The sequence below is a fragment of the Gorilla gorilla genome, chromosome 7 (genome assembly GCF_029281585.2).
Source record: "Gorilla gorilla gorilla isolate KB3781 chromosome 7, NHGRI_mGorGor1-v2.1_pri, whole genome shotgun sequence".
Taxonomy (NCBI): domain Eukaryota; kingdom Metazoa; phylum Chordata; class Mammalia; order Primates; family Hominidae; genus Gorilla; species Gorilla gorilla.
This window is the reverse complement of record NC_073231.2, coordinates 129,685,342-129,698,574: the sequence shown is the minus strand read 5'-3', so window position 1 is coordinate 129,698,574 and position 13,233 is coordinate 129,685,342. Positions and strand designations below refer to the sequence as shown.

The 13,233-nt window shown below is 37.1% G+C and overlaps 1 protein-coding gene across 1 annotated transcript in view; it reads right to left on the bottom strand.

Moving 5' to 3' along the window:
* Positions 1 to 8,058, bottom strand: part of FER1L6 (fer-1 like family member 6) — a 272,635-nt gene extending 264,577 nt beyond the window's left edge. Inside the window, exon 1 of the mRNA XM_031013870.3 lies at positions 7,910 to 8,058. The gene's annotated coding sequence lies outside the window, so the exon portion shown is untranslated. The remainder of the gene's footprint in view (positions 1 to 7,909) is intronic.
* Between the last annotated feature and the right edge of the window lie 5,175 nt (positions 8,059 to 13,233).

Genomic DNA, 13,233 nt, shown 5'->3' with positions numbered 1-13,233 from the left:
CTGCTGTACCATCCTCCAGCAGCCTCCCTGCCCACATGGTCGCAAGATGGCTGCCACAGTGCCAGGTATCACATTCAGACAAGACAATATCCAAAGAAATGAGAGAGGCCAACTTCTCACATGTCTCTTTTAATCAACAAAGAAAAGCCTTTCCCAGAAGCTCAATGTCAGTAGTTTGGTTCTCAAATCCCATTGTCAAGAATTGAGTCACATACTCATGTCCAAACCCATCATGGACAAGGAGAATGGGACAACTCTGGTTCATTTAGCCTAATAAGAATTACTTCTGAAATAAATCCACATAGGGAGGGGTAGATTCCCAAACAAAATCAGGTTGTTTTACTCCCAGCAAGGAAGAAGTCTACTGGGTAGACTAACATGAGGGTCTTCTAGACAAGTTGCCTGGTAAAATACAAGACATTCAATTACATTTGAGTTTCAGATCAGTTTCAGAGACGTAGAACATACTTGTATTAAAAAATGTGTTATTTAGGCCAGATGCAGTGGCTCACACCTGTAATCCTAGCACTTTGGGAAGCGGAGGCAGGCGGATCACCTGAGGTCAGGAGTTTGAGACCAGCCTGGCCAACGTGGCGAAACCCCATCTCTGCTAAAAACACAAAAAAATTAGCTGGACGTGGTGGTGTGTGCCTGTCATCACAGCACTTGGGAGACTGAGGCAGGAAAATCACTTGAACCCAGGAGGCAGAGGTTGCAGTGAGCCGAGATCATGCCACTGCACTTCAGAGCAAGACTCCATCTCAAAAAAAAAAAAAAAGTTATTTATTGTTATTTACCTGAAATGCAAATTTAGCTGCACACTTTGTATTTTTATTTGCTAAATCTAGCTAGCCTACTTCTGGAGCTACTAAGGTAATTAAAGAGGAAAGAAATGTATGGAAAGTAAAATTTTATGTTCTGAAAACAGTGGCCCTCATTATTATTTAAATTTAGGAAAAAGGATGGCAGGGTTCTTTACAAAAACACAAAGCAAAAGTGTGATGGTGTGGGGCAGTAAGAATGATGCACAACTGGTGTTTTGTAATAGACTGTTATCTCTGTTCTTTATTCACTTCTGATCTCAATCAAAAGAAAAGCTTCTTGATTTTTGCCAACAATGGTAGCTCTGCTTTGGAATAAATTTAGATATTGCACTTGATACAAGCCATTTTGAAGAGCAATATCCAAGCTTGCAATTTTTTCAAAGTATGTATAAAAGAAAATCCATTATTTTTCATATTCCTAATTGATCAAAAAGATAACTATTTAAAGAAGTAATAGATGTAATTTATCAGGTGATTATGGCATAAACATAAGTAAAATAAATAACAGTAAAGTCATAAAAAACGAGAGGGAGGAATTGGGAATACACTATTATAAGCCACTTGAATTATACTTGAAGTGGGGTATAATTTATTTGAAAATACATTTAGCTTAGTTAAAAATGTAAATGGTAAACTCTACCACAGTCACTAAAATCTTTTTTTTTTTTTTTTTTTTTTTTTTTTGAGACTGAGTCTCACTCTGTCGCCCAGGCTGGAGTGCAGTGGCACAATCTTGGCTCACTGCAACCTCCACCTCCCAGGTTCCAGCAAGTCTTGTGCCTCAGCCTCCAGAATAGTTGGGATTACAGGTGCCTATCACATCTGGCTAATTTCTGTATTTTTAGAGAAGATGGGGTTTCATCATGATGGCCAGGATGGTCTCGAACTCCTGGCTTCAAGTGATCCACCTGCCTCAGTCTCCCAAAGTGCTGGGATTACAGGCATGAGGCACCGCGCCCAGCTAAAAAACTTTATGTTATCATAATTCATATGCTAAGAGAAGAGGCATAAATAAAATCATATAAAATACTCCAGAAAATGCCAAATGGGAGGAAAAGATAAAAAACAAATGCAATGAACAGAAAACAGCTTGAAACATGGCAGATATTAATCCAACTATAACAATAATTACTCTAAATGTGAAAGGTCTAAATATATCAATTAAAAGACAGATTATCAAAGTGGATAAAAAAGCAAGACCTAACTGTATATTGTCTACAAGCAACTCACTAAATGCAAAGACTTGAATAGGTTACAAGAGAAAAATTATAGCATGCTAACACTGATTTTAAAAAGCTGGAGTAAATATATTAATTTCAGACAAAGTAAATTTCAGAATAATTAAAATTATCAGGAAAAGAAAAGTGACATTACATAATGATAAAAGGGTCAGTTCTCCAAGACATAACAATCTTCAACATGTATGTACATAACAAAAAAGCATCAAAATTCATGAAGCAAAAACTGATAGAACTAAAAAAAATAAATCGACAAATCTACCACATAATAGAAGTGGAGGTTTCAATACTCCTGTCAATAATTGATAGATCAAACAGGCAGAAAATCAGTAAGAATATAAATGACATGAACAGCACTAGCAATCAACTTAATCTAATTGACATTTATAGAATACTCCACCACCACCAAGTACACATTCTTCTCAGGCTCACACAGAACATTCACTAAGATAGACCACATTCTGGGTCATAAAACACACTTACAAATTTAAGAAATAGGCCGGGCATGGTGGCTCACACCTGTAATCCTAGCACTTTGGGAAGCCGAGGCAGGCAGATCACTTCAAGTCAGGGGTTCGAGACCAGCTTGGCCAACATGGTAAAACCCCATCTCTACTAAAAATACAAAAAAAAAACTAGCCCGACATGGTGGCAGGTGCCTGTAATCCCAGCTACTTAGGAGGCTGAGGAAGGAGAATCGCTTGAACCTGAGAGGCAGTGGTTGCAGTGAGCAGAGATCATGCCACATTACTCCAGCCTGGGTGACAGAGCAAGACTCTGTCTCAGAAAAAAAAAATTAAGAAATAAAATAGAAATTATACAAAATATGTTCTCAGATCACAATGGACTTAAGCTAGAAATCAATAGAAAGATAACTAGAAAATCCCCCAAATTTGAAAATTAATGCACTTCTAAATAATCCATGGGTGAAAGAATAAGTCTCAATTTTTAAACTACTTTTGGACTAAATGAAAATGAATATACAACTCATCAAAATTTGGCTACAGAAAAATAAGAATGTATAGCACTGAATGCTGTATTAGAAAAGAAAAAAGAAATACATTGATAATTCAAGCTTCCACCTTAGTAAACTAGAGAAAGAACAAATTAAGCCTGAAGACAGAAGAAAAGAAATAACATTATTATGTGTTATAATTCTTAAAAGGTAGTCAAAGGAACAATTTTCTGAAAAGTTATGTCTCAGGGGCATCTTGCATATGTTCTTGAACCAGTCTGTCAGTTATATTCACCTCTCAATGTCCACTACTTTTTCCTTCTCCTCTCCAGCACCCCTCAGCAATGAACTCAAACCAAGAATCTCACATCACCATTTCCCTTGCACCTATCCTGAGAATGCCCAGGCTATAGGCATTATTCTACCAAAACACCCAAGCTCATAGTCTCCACTTCACATCTCTACCTGCCAGTGAAAACTCAAAAACCTGCTTCTTCCTCTTTCCACTAAAGAACTCATCCCCAGCATGCACATCAACTCACCTGTACTTGCTCTTCCACCTCAGCAAACATGTCCTGACATGTTTGAATGTAAGTTTAGGCTCAAAGAGATAACTTCTACCTTGAAACGTTCTGGTGTGGGGGTCATGTATTCTCACTTATCTCCAAGTTCAATATCATTTTCAAAAACCAAATAATACTAGATAATATTTTTTAACATTTTCTATAAGCCTTGTACAAAGTGGAGGACTTAGAATATATTGTCTAATATTTGAAGTAACTATATGAGGTATATATTGTTATCTCCATTACATACACACACATACATACACACACACACACACAAACCACTGAGGCTCATTAAGGTAAAGTTACATACTCAAGGCATCACAAACATCAATAATGGAGCTGGGACCAGAAACCAGACTTTTCTGACACCAAATTGTATTGTTTCAGAGAACGTGGAGTGCTTGGATTATGTGTCTGGTGAAGCAGTTCTTATGTGGCTATATGTTTTGGATTTGAAAAAATTGTCAAGATTATTCACCATGACAACCAGAGTCAGTACTGGTATTCCTTGTGTTCTCTATGAGAAAAACTGACTGTCAGGAAAACACTGAATGCCTGACTTTCCTTTTCATGGGCTTCATTATGTCATTTTTGTCAGTTCCTTCTGTGGTTGATCTACAAACATTAGGTTATTTTCTTTCTCACAGATCTACAAATCTACAGCAAAAAAAAAAACAAGATTTAAGTACTACAGATAAATAATATTTGGCAATATATTTAAACATTGAAATTGTCTGAAACACTTTTATAAAATTTCAACTGACTGAAAACCTCTGCAGCAAGAAACAGCAATTTAAAATATCTCCACAAGTTGTATTAAGCATAGAAAACAAGACTTTAAACAAAAAAACAAGTTTAAAATCAGTTTATTAAATATAGCTGAAATGATTGTATAGAATGTGTTAGATAAAATTATCTCTTACACTAGCCATGTTTTGTGACTTGATATCCAAATCATTTGCTGCAAACCTTGATATCCATCAAGCATAAAAGTTTACATTTCAAGAGAATAGGAGATGATCTCTGAAGGAAAACAATCTGATGTCAAGAAAGTTCTTATCTCTTTATATAAAGTGTCAGGAAACATAAAAGAAAAACTGATGAAAAACAGACTGTGCTTGAGTTTAATGACAAGACCTTTGTTCCAACCTAGTTAATTATCAAGTAGATTCTTTAACTTTGTATGTCCTTTCAGCTATGTTAAAGGCCAGAAAAGAATATACAACATAGAACCTAAGGAAACAAAGTACTTTTAGAACCAAGTTACTTGCTTCATTTCCCTGTAATTAAAGGTGAATCCCTTCTCCAAGAGATTCATATTTCTGATTTAATATTTTCCTTTTTTGAGAAAGGAGATTAGCAAGAACATCAGCACAATGATGGAAAAGGAAGTCCCAGCGCTTGTTCCCCGACAGAAATACTGATTTAACAATGATCTACAGAACAAAATAACTTTACAAGAAGTTCAGAATCCAGTTACAAAGTTGCAGCACCCCAGGAAAGAACAAAATCAACAACAGTTGCACTGAAATGAGTAAGCAGAGCAATTTTACTTTACCCACATCATCCCTTGCCCCAAGAAGATGCAGCTCAGCACTAAGAGCTGTTGCCCTGGTCCACAACTTCTCCCTGTGCTAGGGGCAGTGGGGCTGGCAGGTGAAAAATAGGGCGTACATCCAATGCCATGTGTAGTTTCAAATACTTTCTGAGGGGCTGGTTCCTATCTTGTCTCACCCAGAGCATTGACAGAACTGGTATAGTTTTATGGAGTTGATTAAGAGCAAAGGAAACGAGGGGTGCATCTTTCTGTACCCAGCACATCTCTACAAGATGAGGAGAAGGTACATAACTAAAGGTTTCTACACAGGGAATCAGGGAGGATAGTGGAGCGTGCCTTCAATGTCCTGGCCCACAGTACAGCAATTAGATACCAGAGGGAGCAAGAGATTATGGGATCACCTGCCAAATAAAAACAACCGGTAAGTCCCTCTAATTAAGAATCTACACACACAACACCAAAGACGACACAACCATAAAAAAGGTTTGAGAAGCTCCTAGAATCTCCAGCCATGCTCTCACAAAAGTCTTTTTCTATTGAATTCAGTCAAAGAGACTGGGAGAAGTGGCTGTTTATTCAAATGTATGGATACCAACACAAATCCATGAGGAACACAAAGAATCAGAGAAACATGACACGATCAAATGACCAAAATAGATTTCTAGTAATTAATCCTAAAGAAATGGAGATCTATAAACTGCCTAAGATTTCAAGATAATTGTCTTATGCAAACTCAGTGAGTTATAAGTAAACATGGATAGACAACTAAATAACATCAGGAAAATGATATGAAAAAATGAGAATATCAACAAAGGGAAACTATTTTCAAAAAGAAATTTTGGATCTGAAGAATGTAATAACTGAACTGAAAGATTCACTAGAGGACTTCAACAGCAAACCTTATCAAGCAGAAGAAATAATATATAAACACAAAGACATATCATTTCATTTAAAATTATCTAGTCAGAAGAGCAAAAAGAAAAAAGAAAAAAAGAGTGAAGAATGCCTAAGGGACTTATGAACATTATCAAGCAAACCAATATAGGCATTGTGGGAGTTCCAAAAGGAGAAAAATGGAGGCAGAAGTTATATTCAAAGAAATAATCAGAAACTTTATGAATATGAGGATACATACATATATGTATATAACAAATATATTTTCCCAAAATGTAGTCTGTCTTTTTACTCTAAATGGTGTCTTTTATGTTAGCAGAAATTTTTAATTTTAAGAAAATCGTATTTATAATTCGTATGAAAATTCCCCATTAGTGTTTTTGTACCTGTTTTAAAATATTTGCCTACTTCAAGACCACAAGGAGTCTATTCTGTTTTATTCTAAAAGCTTTATTGTTTTATCTTTCATATCTGCATCTACAATCTATCTGGAATTAATTTTCATGTATAGCCTGAGAAAAGGATCAAGATTAATTTTTTCAGCATGGATATGTAATTGACCAGTACCATTTACTGAAAAAAATCATAATTCCCCCCATTGCACCATAGTGTAATTTTTGTCATAAATCATGTTGCTGTGTATGTGTGGATTTTTTGGCACTCTCTTCTGTTCCATTTTTTTGTCTAACCTTGCAACACTATCTAAACTATCATAATAACTTTAGTTCTGCAGGTCTTATTCTATGGCAAATTAAGTCCTTTACCTTTGTTTTTCTGCAAGATCACCTCTTTTATTCACGATTCTTTACTTTCCCATATAAATTTTTAGAATCAACTTGGAAGTTACCACTATCTCCCACTAAAAACAACAAACAATACTGAGACTCTGATTAGAATTTCTCCTACAGAACAATTTTAGAACACTTAACTTACAGTACTAAATCTTATAATCTTTTCATTTATTAAGTCTTAATTTTACCAATAAATATTGTGTAGTTTTCAAACTGTGTATTGTATTATATTTATTCCCAGGTAAACTATTTTCTTCTGTCTGTTGGAGTCTGAGTTCATTTTTTTTTTGTTTTGTTTGCTTTGCTGTGCGTAGATGATCTTGTAGTAAATATAAATTCAGCCAATATTTGAATGAGTGATACTAAGTTACTGCATGACTTTTGCTAATAGACTCCACTTTCTGGGCCCTGATTGCCTGTCTTTAAGTTAATTGACCCACATTATGAGTTCACATCACAGAATATATCTCTTCTTCATAGTTCTTCACATAGTTTCAATTTTACCCTTGTGTAATCATTGGATTACATGTTTTCCCCATTAGACTATACGCCCATTGAGAGAAGCAACATACCTTTCTCACTACTACATCCCCCAGTACCTGACACAATTCCTATAGCAGAGTAGGTACACAAAATATATTTACAAAAAAAAGAATGACTGTAAAATAAGAGCTTTTTTTTTTTTACTCCCAAGATCACATAAGTGGACCAGTGAAGAAAATATCTATAAACAGGGTGTTCTGCTATTGAAAAATGCCTTACAGATCATTCTGGTGTCCACCTGTTCAGAAATAATCCCAGTTTAGATGATGCAACAATCGTTGTTCTCAGCAAAGACAGACCAGTGAGCTCTATTTCTGTGGAAATATAAAGTGCCTCATTCTAACATGGAACTTAGCAAACACATTCATGTCTGTTAAAGCAAAAATTTCCTAAGTAAATCTTGTTCCTTAATCCTTTTATTTGTTGAGGAGTCAAACCAAGCTTTTAATGTTTTTATGACTTTGAAGTCTGCCCCTGGTCCTATCTCTTGCAACATATTATATAAAATTCAGTACCTGGCCTTAGGTAATGACTTACCTTAACTCTCACCCTTACAACAGTTGTCAAACCATTTTTGAGATGAAAAAAACTGAAGCTCGGAGAAGTTAGGTAACTTAGTTCACATATCCAGAAAATAATAGTGCCAGAATTTGATTGTAGTTCTGTTAGAATCCAATGTCTAAGCTTTTTTTTCTGCCCACTATACCAGGGTTTCCCAACTGCTTGTTTGTAGATCCTCAAAAATTTATCAAGTTTCTCCAAGAGGTTGTTAAAGGTAATAATACCATGCTTTTTGTTTCTAACTTTAATCAATACAATAATTATCAAAAACATTTCCCTTTAATACAGAATATATTGGAGTGCTTATGTAAGTGAATCAAATGAGCAAGCAACACAGTAAGTAGAGATTAGATGAATGTGCCCATGACTCAGTGTATTATTCAACTGAACACTGCTAGCCACCACATGGCTTTGATCATAATACAGTTTTAGATTGTTTTTATTCTTAGTCATATATTGCTTCATTTATGCCTCAGTGGATTATTGCAAACAAGAAGAATGAGAAACACAAATGTTGAAATACAGGAAGTTAATGAGGAGTATAAAAGGATTATAATTCTGTACATTACCCTCAAAACGATCTGCACAAAGGCTGTAACTCACAATCGTCTCATCAGAACTTGTATTTGGTAAATTTAACTGCCTCAGGGACTTCAAGAAGTGATGTTTTAAAAAATGGAAGGCACAATGATCATCACAATTAACTTGGCTTTTCATTTATTGCGAAGAAGTTCTCGCCATACTCCATATGTTAACACGCAGAGAAGTGTAATGATTTAAACATTCATAATGTAGTTCTTGATATTATATGTAATTGTGAAATCAGTTTGTGTGCCACAAAGAGTGAGGAAGTACCACAAAATACTAGAAGATATCACTACATGAATTTTCCATTTTTCCCTTTGCCTTGGACAAATGAAACCCAAGGAAAGAATAAGTATTTGACTAGACTTAGCCAAAAGCTTAACTCAGTGGTTTTTCAATCCTGGCTGTTCATTAGAATCACCTGGGGAGCTTTTCAAGGCCCATATGACTGGGCCTTAAGATCAGAGCTTCTAATTCAATTCTCCTAGGGTGGGGTCTGACCACAGGTATTTTTATCTCATTCCAGGTGATTCTACTGAATACTAAACAAACCCTCTTTAAGTAGACAGCAGCATTCCTTACTAGCAAGTTTATTTTATATCCAAACAGTTTATTCTGAATGTAGTTTAGGAGAAAAGAACACAAGCTGAAAATCCAGGGGTCCTGGGTCGAAGTCCTGACTTGGCCACTGTGTGATCTTGAGCAAGTCACCTCATTTATTTGGTTGTCAGTATTTGCTCCTTGACATTAGCACTCTGAGGCACTTGGTCTCTAAGATCCCTACTGCCTCTAACATTCAGTTAATTATTAAATGTTATGACTTTTATATTAATAAGTTATAACAATATAACAATCAACAAAGCAGCTTAATATTGTAGAAAGAGTTTCAACTTTGAAGTCACATCATGTGGGGTTCAAATTCCAGCCCTGCCAACTTTGTAACTGTGACTTTAGCCTAGTCACCTAACCTCTCTGAATGTACTGAAATGGAGAAAGAATTGTTATATTCAGTGAAATACAGAACTTTGCACATTATATATCTCAACAAATTGTAGCTGTTTTTATTATTGTTTTTAATGTTCTGGTTATTGACATTTCTGCTATTTGATTATTTATATTTAAATATATTTAGGTTATTTAATATATTTAAATACTATATATTTATTTTACATAGTCAATATATTTGTTTAACACAGATTATATAAAATATCTAATATGGTATACTATATATTTAGTATATTTATATTTATGTTATTGTATTATTTCCTTGCACCAAGAAGTGAAAGAAGATTCATTTGGAAAAGAGAGAATAATGTCAAAGGGGTGATTGACTTGACCGTCCCTGATTCCTTGGGTTTCCCATCTAGGCCAGCAGGAGTCTGGCATCACTCACGTGGAGAATGTTTCTGTAAGACAGCTTTTCTCTCCTATGACCTTCATGAACTTGGCTGCCATCAGATCCTGCAGCGGAACTGTCTCAAAGAGAAGCAATTATAATAACACTGCTACAGAAAATGAGAAAATGGCTTTGAGCCCCCAAGTTTGCAGCAGACATGTTCAAACCTCACCCATCCTGCCTTTTACACCGTCTCCAAGCCCCTCTCTCCCAAACACAATGTCTGGGCAAGTATATCGTTTAGAGCATGGGTTCAGCTGTTGTAACAGAAACCGAAAGTAATAGTGGCTTAAACCAGATGAAAATATTTTCTTTCTCTGATTTATAGAACTGTCCAGATGAGACTAATCCTGGACTAGCAGACGGATATTAGAGATCCTGGTTCCTACCCCTTCTTGTCCCATTACCTGCCAGCCACATGCTCCATCCAGGACAGCTCACTCTGACATTCTCATTCCAGCTAATGGGAACAGGAAATGGGGATGAATGGAGCATAGGTCTCCTTTTGAGGACATAACCCACAAGATGCTAGGTAAATTCTGCTTGCTTTCATTGGCCAGAATTTAGTCACCTGGCCACACCTGGCTACAGAGGAGGCTGGAGAAAATGTAGTCTTTATTCTGGGAAGCCATGTACCCAGCTGAAAACTAAATAGCTACAGAAGCCAGGAAGAGTGGCTATTGATGGACAAATAGCAGTCTCTGCCACATGAGTAAAGACATGGGGTGGCATTCAGGGATGGAGAAGATTCCAGATCACTGCAGATTGAAACAGAGTGGTTTTCTAAGGACATCTGTCCCAGTATACATAACTCTAAAGCACCACTAACTGCTGGGGCGCCACTTTTTCTCTAGAAATTTGGAACATGTCCCAACACAAACACATGGTCCTTATGTCAGAAATACAGTGACAGACTCCATTATGCATTAGTCATGTTTATAAACAGGTTTATTTTTTTTTCAGGCCACGTCAAAATATCTCTTGCTCAAAACAGTTCTAAAATGTCCTATTATCTCAGGCATTTCCTTTGTTGCATGAGAGTTCCATGAACACTTGGAGCCAGACAGAATAGTTCTGGAGTCTCAGACTCAAGTCAGGAATTGCATGGCTTTCATGGGAGCCAGAAAAGCTCAGCGGGGCTGGGTCGCATGTCATTTACTTCAGCTCTGGTGGTGTGAACTAGTTTGGGATTCTCTGAAGTGCTTCGAACCCAACATTTCCCCCACATTCCTGAGCTACCTACCAGTCACAGCAGCTGTATAAGGTCTCTGAACCTCTGCAGAGGCCACATCAGCTGCAACAAAGACCCCTGGTGCTGTGCCCTCCACCTCCTGCTCTCAAAAATCAGTCAGGCTTAAAACAGTGCCAGGCGCATGGTGAGCATCGTATAAACAATAGCTATGGTTTTTATTATGGTTTTTATTATTACCACTGCTTCCTGAAGAATCTTTAGAGTTTGATTGTGAGTTGCATAAGGGCATAAATTATCTTTTCTCACTCCTTCCTCCTCAGCATGTAATATGGTTCAGCTCTCATATCCAACTCTATTCAACCTATATATATTAAGCCTCTACTATGTGCTAAGTACCAAGCTGGGTAATGGGACATAGTGATGAATAAAAGCCTTGATGTGTGTTGTTACAGAACTTAGAGTTCAGCAGGAGATATTTGTGGAAGGAAAATAACAAAGAGAAGGAAGCGGTGAAAGATGAAATGGAAGAATAAAGGAAAACTTGATTTTTGACTATAAGGGCAGGGAATATCACAGGTATTAAGCAAAGGTATGAAATTTAAGCATGGAGAAATTAAAATGCACCTTGACCCCAGGCCACCTTAAAAGCTCTTCTGAGAGAGCCCAGCTCTGGCCCACTGTCCATCAGTGCAGCTTTAGCAAAAATACATCGAGCTACTATTCCTCCTTGCCCCGAGAGCCCAAATGGTTTGAGTGGAAAAGCAGCCCAGCATAAGTACCTGGATGAGGATTAGACCTAAAGCAACCAGAGCCCTGCAGAATAGGAGCAGCAAAAGGCCAATATTTTACCATAAGAAACACAGAGGTCCAAATATATCCACAGTTCCCTTGTGTCCCGAAAGTCAAGTCAAGTGACTATAGATACGCATATTCCTCCAGCAGTAAATAATACATCAATAAACAAAGGTGAGAGTGGCTCAAAGCAGGTCATTTTTGGGAAGGGACATAGGGTCATCACGTGGGAGGGTATGTTTGGTTAGAGGTGAGTAACTGCTGTGATAAGCAATCCCAAAACCTCAGTGGCACAGTCATAGCCCAGTAAGCATTGATAAACACAACAGTGCCTATCTTCATGGAGCTTACCATTTAGCTAGAACTACAAACAAATGAGCATTCACATTTCATTGTGTTCAGTGCTCTCATAGTATATATACAGAATGCTCTGAGCTTACAGAGAAGGGCTCCTAACTCCAACTTGGAGTGATTAAGGAAGGTGTCCTGAGCATCATTTGCCCTGTCTATCTGGTCCCACCCATCGTAAGGTGATTTTCTTCATCTCGCACTTCCATGTTTGTTACAGGTGTAGCCAATTTTTCTAACATGGCCAGCCACAAGTGGTGGCATAACCATAATCCCCTTCCCTAGGAATATGGGAATTAGGATAGAGACAAATCAGGCTCTCTCTCGGTAGATGAGCCTGTAATATGTAAGCCTTGGGAGTGGTTGGGGAAGCAGAGAAAACAAGTTTGGAGGGAGAAGAATCGAACAGGCATACAGAGAGGAGGAAGATTGGAGAATCCTGATCCTAGTTGTCTCTGAGGCTTAATTCAATCTCTGTTCTCCAGTTCCATCAGAACCCCAGGGTCCTTATAATAAATGCCCTCTCTTTTTAAAAAATGAAATCAAGCCGGTTCCTCTTACAACCAACCAAGACTTCTAATGAATACAAATGCTGAGGACTCGCATCTTAGCGAAGACCTGATGGGGCAGGAGTGGAGAGCCCAGTGATGAGAGGCAGATGGTAGCATGAGGCTGAATGACATGTACCTCATAGAAAGATGTTCATAATGTGATTTTAAGTGAAAAAAAGCCAAATGCATATAGCATAATAGTATTTATAAAGTAAACCAACCAAAGGAAAAAACAACTTTATGTGCTCAACGAAATTTTGGGAGATACACAATATTGTTTACAATGTAATTCTGGGGAGTGGGGCCGGGTGTTTAAGGGGGCTTTCACCTCCTTATAGTTTCCTGTTTTGTTTGAAATTTTAGTGATAAGTATGTATATTATTTTTGTACATTGAGACAGGTGGAGAAGGGTGGAAGAGAATTCCAGCAGAAGAAA